The sequence below is a fragment of the Callorhinus ursinus genome, unplaced genomic scaffold (genome assembly GCF_003265705.2).
Source record: "Callorhinus ursinus isolate GAN/ISIS: 27379988/994484 unplaced genomic scaffold, GSC_fseal_2.0 scaffold12, whole genome shotgun sequence".
Taxonomy (NCBI): Eukaryota; Metazoa; Chordata; class Mammalia; order Carnivora; family Otariidae; genus Callorhinus; species Callorhinus ursinus.
The window spans coordinates 77,844,675-77,850,674 of NW_027397074.1; the positions used below are offsets into that span (position 1 = coordinate 77,844,675).

The following is a 6,000-nucleotide window of genomic DNA, read 5'->3' on the forward strand; positions in this document are numbered from 1 at the left end:
CTCTTGTGTGTAACCCACCCCACCCAACCCACGTTTCCGCCTACACAATATGTGGAATGGTGGTTATGTGGGATCAAGGTTACAGGAACACGAAACCAGCTGCCAGAGGCAAAATTAAGTCAGTTTGTTGGACAACAACCTATAAAACATAAAAAAAAAACCTCTTAGAAATTATAATTTTAATATGTTGCCTATTTTAATTTAATAAAACTTAAAATAGTAGATTCCCTTTATGAATGTACCACACCGTGAATTTTAATTTTTGGATTAACTTAAATAGAAACTCATAGTAAATTCAGTGGGGGAACTAGGGTGGGAACACTTGGGTTAAGGGAGAGGGAGAGAATATATTTTACAATTTTTTTTTTTTAAGACTGAGCATGGGAATCTCATTTTTGAAATGTCCATCACTGGGCCCAAAGATATTCAATATGCATTTTGCTTTGAAATCTATTTTAATCTAGCAATTACACTTCTAGGAATTTATCTTACAGATATATTGGAACAAGTGCCAGAGAGTGGCTAAACTCAGGAAAGCCGAGGGCTCATAAATGGGTAATGTGTTAAACAAATGAAGGCGATCCACACAGAAGGAACCCTAGGTGGCTGGGGGTTGGGGGAGGAAGGATGGGACTATGTATGTTTCCTATGGAATTATTCTCACAAACCACTGTTCAATGGTGACAGCATGCATCCATTTCTGCAAGCAAACATATTACATGCAAAGGAAAGAAAAATCTAGGAGGGTTTGGGATATATACCAGTGATTGCCTCCAAGGAGGGACATGGTATGGGGTAAACTTTCATTTTTTTGTTTTATTTTTTTTTTTACGTATTGCTTAAATGTTTTCCAACAAGCAGAACTTTCACAGTTTACACAGAAAGATATATGTATATACACAACGATGTATATAAAAGCAATCTTACAATTTTAAAGTACACTTTTTAAGAAAACAAAACCACCAAAGGAAATGCATTTGATACTGTGTTTGAACTGGTCTGACAAGCCCTGCTGATAAGACACGCAGCCCTGGGTACCATGGAAGGATGGTCACGGTCACAACTTCCTGTCCTGACCCCACTCTCTAGCTCGATCCTGCTCTCATTTCCTTCTGAAGGGGAGCATGGAACCTCTTGTTCCCCATTACTGAGGGAAGCTAACCTCTTCCCTTAGCTTGCCACGAAGGTGACTCATCCCTTCCTTCCCTAAGACCAGGGGGAAAAAGATAACAGTTTTTGGCAGTTCAGCCTGTTAGAAAAGGGGGGTTTGGGGCTCACCTCTCTTCCAGTCGACTGTAGGCCAAGGATGGATGTGTCAAAGGGAAGCCAAAGACAAAGCCCTTCTGGGCTGCAGATGGCAAAAGGCTTAACTTCTAGGCAAGCTGAGAGTCGACAGGATACATTTTTGCTCAGCTCAGACAATGATCTTAACACGAGCGTGAAAGATGGTCTGACTCTGGCTTCCCAACATATTCTGTCTTTGGACATCAAATCTAGAAAACTGAGTAATCACTCGCCTCAGTTCCAGGCACTGACTTGCCTTCTATAACTAAACGGGCAGATGTGCCTGTCAGTCCTTCTGTTTGGTAGCCAGTGTGGGCGGGTTAAAGAGAGCATGGGGTGGGACGCCTGGCTGGCTCAGCTGGTTAAGCTTGGGCCTTCAGCTCAGGTCACTTTCCCAGGGTCCTGGGATCGAGCCCTACATCAGGCTCTCCGCTCAGCGGGAAGCCTGTTTCTCCCTCTGACCCTCCCCCTGCTTGTGCTCTCTCTCTCTGACAAATAAATAAAATCTTAAAAAAAAAATAAATGAAGAGAGCCTGGGGTACCTATGGAGGCCATCTGGCTCTGTGGAGGAAGAAGGGTCCACGCCTGGACACAGGAGACTGGGCATGACATAAACTTGGTCACTCATGAGTACATGTGAGACATTCCACGGGCCCTCAGGAAGCAAAAAAGAAGGGGCTGGGGTTCCAGAGAGAGTAAAGGAAGCTGAGTCAACTTTGCCCACAGCCAAAGAAATGAATGCCTGCAAGGTGTATTTGAGTGTTTTTGGGAAAGTCATTGAGCCTCAAAATTTCCCCCTATCATCCTGTCAGAGATGCAGAATTCAACCCTTATAGATTCTTCCTTTTGATTGAGACCTTATGGATGTTCAATTGCAAACTAATTCTCCCAGCTTTTTTTTTTTTTAGAACTTTTTTTTTAAAGATTTTATTTATTCACGTGAGACACAGAGATACAGAGAGAGAGAGAGAGAGAGCATGAGCAGGGAGAGAGGCAGAGGGAGAGGGAGAAGCAGGCTCCCCGCTGAGCTAGGAGCCTGATGTGAGGCTTGATCCCAGGCCCCTGGGATCATGAACTGAGCCGAAGGCAGACGCCTAACCATCAGAGCCACCCAGGCACCCCCTCCCAGCTTTTTTTCCAATCCAGAAGACATGGGTCAGAAAACAAATATACTTGAATATCAGGAGACAAGTAGAAAGAACCCAGAACTCAGAGGCTCGGCACTCAAGAAAAGTAGACTTAAGTGGGTTCCAGGCAAAAAGAGAGAGGTGCCAAAGCTTTTCAGTTCAGGCTAAGGTTCAGCACTGCATACAATTGCACTAGACAGATCTAACTACAGAAGTCTTGTGATTATGCTTTTAAAATTCCTATTTTAAAAAAAAATACTTCACATACACACGAAGCTTCCCACGAACGTGTCTGCCGCTAGCCTTCTCAAGCTGACTTTAACCCCTGATGTTGAAGGCTGATCAGCCATTATTTCATAATGACTAACGGGCTTCTAATTTTAAATTTTATGGGGTCCTTGCTTTTGGAATCTGAGGTTTCTGTCCCCTGCTGGGAGGAACCCGTTATGTGACTGTTAAAGCAGCCACTCTCACCTCTGGCTGTACCTTAAAATCACCTGTGACCTTTCAAAAATCCTGATGCCCAGAGCCCATTCTCAGAGATTTTTATTTAATCCATCTAGGGTGGGGTGCAGGCATCCGTTGTTTAAAAAAATGCTCGCCCAGGACATTTAAGTGTTCTAATGTGCACCCTGAGTTAAAAATGTTAAGAAACGTGATGGGGGTTGGGGAGTAGAATCTCATACCTACTCAATGCTAATTTAAGACATCTAAAATGAGCAAGAAATGGGTTCAACAGAAGCCATGCATTGACGTGGATTCTGCAGGTTCTGTCCCTTCTGCAGAAAGCAAAGGGAAGGGCCCCGGCCAGGAGATTGGTGCCTGAGACTGCAGAACGTCCTGGCTTGGCTCTCTCGGCTCACTCTCCCTGCTCTTCTGCGACATTCCTTGAGTTGCAGCAAACAAGATTCCCACCCTCCCTGGCCGCACTCGCACTCTGGAGTGAATCTCTGGTCTCCTGAGTCCCACCCTTTCCCTGCTGCCGAGAAGCAGGCTTACCATCAGGTCTGAGGGCAGAAAAGACTTGGACCACAGTGGGGGAAGTGCTTTGCCTATCGGAGCGGAATCCTCAAATGCTGCTCTCACTCCCCATTTTCCTTTGGTCAGGATTTCCAGATGCACGCTGCCTTAGCAGACCCTTCACCAGACCAGAGTCTCAGCCCAGCCGGCTGTGGACCGTTCTGTGACTTGCTTCCTTCCTATCATGGTGGGCACCCGGCGTGCTTTGCTCTCTACATCCATCAGAGCTCGTGTCACCTCTTCCTCCACTTGAGAAAATGGGCTCCTCCGCACAGAATTCCCCTGGCCCCAGCTGCCTGCCCCGCCACGGCCCACAAGCCTGAGCGACACTCAGCAGCCCACAGAAATGCAAGCGAGTTCCCAAGTCATAACAGGAAGATGGTATAGGAAGATAGTCATGCGGAATTTTATCTTCCCATCTTTTGTAACACCAACAATGAAGATTTTTTTTTTCCTATGTCACTCTTTAGTCTTTACACAAAGTTCCTCATGACAAATTCCCTGTTGAGTTAATTCCAGGAAAAATTTTGTTCTGAAAATTAATTTGTAAGCTTTCTGTTGTCCAAAATCCAAAACTGTGCAATTCAGTGTATTTTTGTTTGTCTCGAAGCTGCCAGAAAATTTAGAGCCAAATTCATTGTCCAAGTGTTGTAATCTGCTAAACTCAGGCCACTCAAAATATCCATTCCTTTTGCTTTGCTTTGTTTTCTGCTGAGCTTTTGGGCACTTAGTTTTGGTCTAAGTTACCTTACCTGCACCGGAGCCTGTCACCAAGTCCTACCCCTTTATCTCTTGGATCCTTCCATCCTTCTTCAGCATTGCCAATCATCTCTGCGTCAGTAACTCTGGCCTGGGCGCTTTGTGGCCTTGATCACATCTTCCAGGCCCCCACCCAACCACCAGAGCAGGCTTTCTAGGACACCACGCTGAACCTATCACTCCAGCTTCCCTGAGATCCTCAGTCCCCCTGGGGGCACCCTGTGAATTCTCCCCACACTCACCATTCCCTCCTTCCCTTTTGGCGACTTTGAGCTTTCTGTTTCCTCAGGCTGGAACAAACTTCCCTGCTTTGTTTTCCCAGTGAAGAGGTTCTCAGCGCTCAGTCCCAGCACTCTTCGGCTGTGGGCCTCCCCTGAGCTGGGTGGCCCTGCTCTGGGCTCCTCTAGCATGCAGCGCTCATGGCCAGGCCAGCCTAGGACTGGTTTGAATTTTCTTTTTTTTAAGATTTTATTTTTAAGTAATCTCTGTACTAAATGTGGGGCTTGAACTCACAACCCCGAGATCAAGAATCCCATGCTCTAGCAACTGAGCCAGCCAGGCGCCCCTGGTTTTAATTTTTTGACTACCCAACTAGGATGGTTGTTTCTGGAAGGAAGAGAGATATCTTATTCGAATATTTCTGTGTTTGTTCCTAATGGCTAGCACAGAGCGGTTAAGTGAATGATTACACAACCCAGGGAGGCTTCAAACCGGCCCAATAAAAGGACCTAAGGCCATCTTCCTCCGCCAGACTTTTTACTACCCTTCCTCAAAAACAGTCACTGTTGGCCTTTGATTTCTCACAGAATTCTGCTCCACCAAAGAGCCCACCCCAAAGACTTTCTACTCCACTCCTTTGGTGTGTTCAGTACTCGATGATGTGAGCAAAAAGGATTCTGTTCTTTTAAGTTGTAACCAAGGGTGCAAGAGTTTAATAACAAAATTATGGTAGAGAGCCCATTAAAAGCCTACTACCCTGGGGCCATTATTACCTGAGTCCTTGGGAGCATTAGAGAAGTCCCATCCCTGAAGCACATCTCCACACCGGCTGGAATTCCGCTAGCTCCTTCCCCAGCACCAGCTGGTTAAAGCACAGTCGCTGCACTTCCCTTCCCCAGCCATGCCCCGCTTCCCCACCGGGTCCCCTCTGCCGCCGAAGGACTCCACCGCTGAGGTCTGGCTCTCCTCAGGGGTTTGAATCCAGCTCTCTGTGATCCCTCCCAAACATCACTGTATCTCGTGTTGTTAGAGACTTCCCCTGGGTCCCATCTGCTCCCAACTCTATCCTTAGGGGCAAAGTGAGAGAAATAAGATCATTTAATCAAGTTTACCATCCTGCTTTCCCAAGACTGCAAATTCTGACCACAGTGTGCGTGCGTGCGTGTGTGTGTGTGTGTGTGTGTGTGTGTTGGGGGGGGTCTGGCTGCTCAGCCCCACTCGATTCCTTCTCCAAACACACACACACACACTCTCTCTCACTCTCTCTCTCTCTCTCTCTCTCTCTCTCTCTCTCTCACGCCCCCTGGGATCCAGCCGCGGCTCTGCCCAGTTTCTGCAGGTTTCCGAGGCGCGGGACAACGGCTTCCCCACTCGGCCCTGAAAGTCGTCCCGAGCCCCCCGAGGCCGTCTGGCCAGTACTTTGCTCAAGTCCCACAGGTCGGGCTGAAGCGCCTCGGTCCCCACGTCCGCACACGGGAGACCCGGTCTTCGGTCTGCAAGCAGCCACTTGCCCGCTCCGGACGGGGGCAGCTCCCACCGCCTCCTCCCTTCCCCACCCCCGGCGCGTCCCCCTCCGCGGCGCCCCCCCCCC

The 6,000-nt window shown here is 47.8% G+C and overlaps 1 protein-coding gene across 4 annotated transcripts in view; it reads right to left on the reverse strand.

Annotated features, from left to right (window-relative positions):
* DENND2A (DENN domain containing 2A) overlaps positions 1-3,845 on the reverse strand; it is a 98,312-nt gene extending 94,467 nt beyond the window's left edge. Inside the window, exon 1 of one of the 4 annotated variants that reach the window (XM_073899283.1) lies at positions 3,411-3,845. The gene's annotated coding sequence lies outside the window, so the exon portion shown is untranslated. The remainder of the gene's footprint in view (positions 1-3,410) is intronic. The other 3 variants (XM_073899282.1, XM_073899281.1, XM_025854938.2) reach the window with 3 other exon arrangements.
* Positions 3,846-6,000: the final 2,155 nt, after the last annotated feature.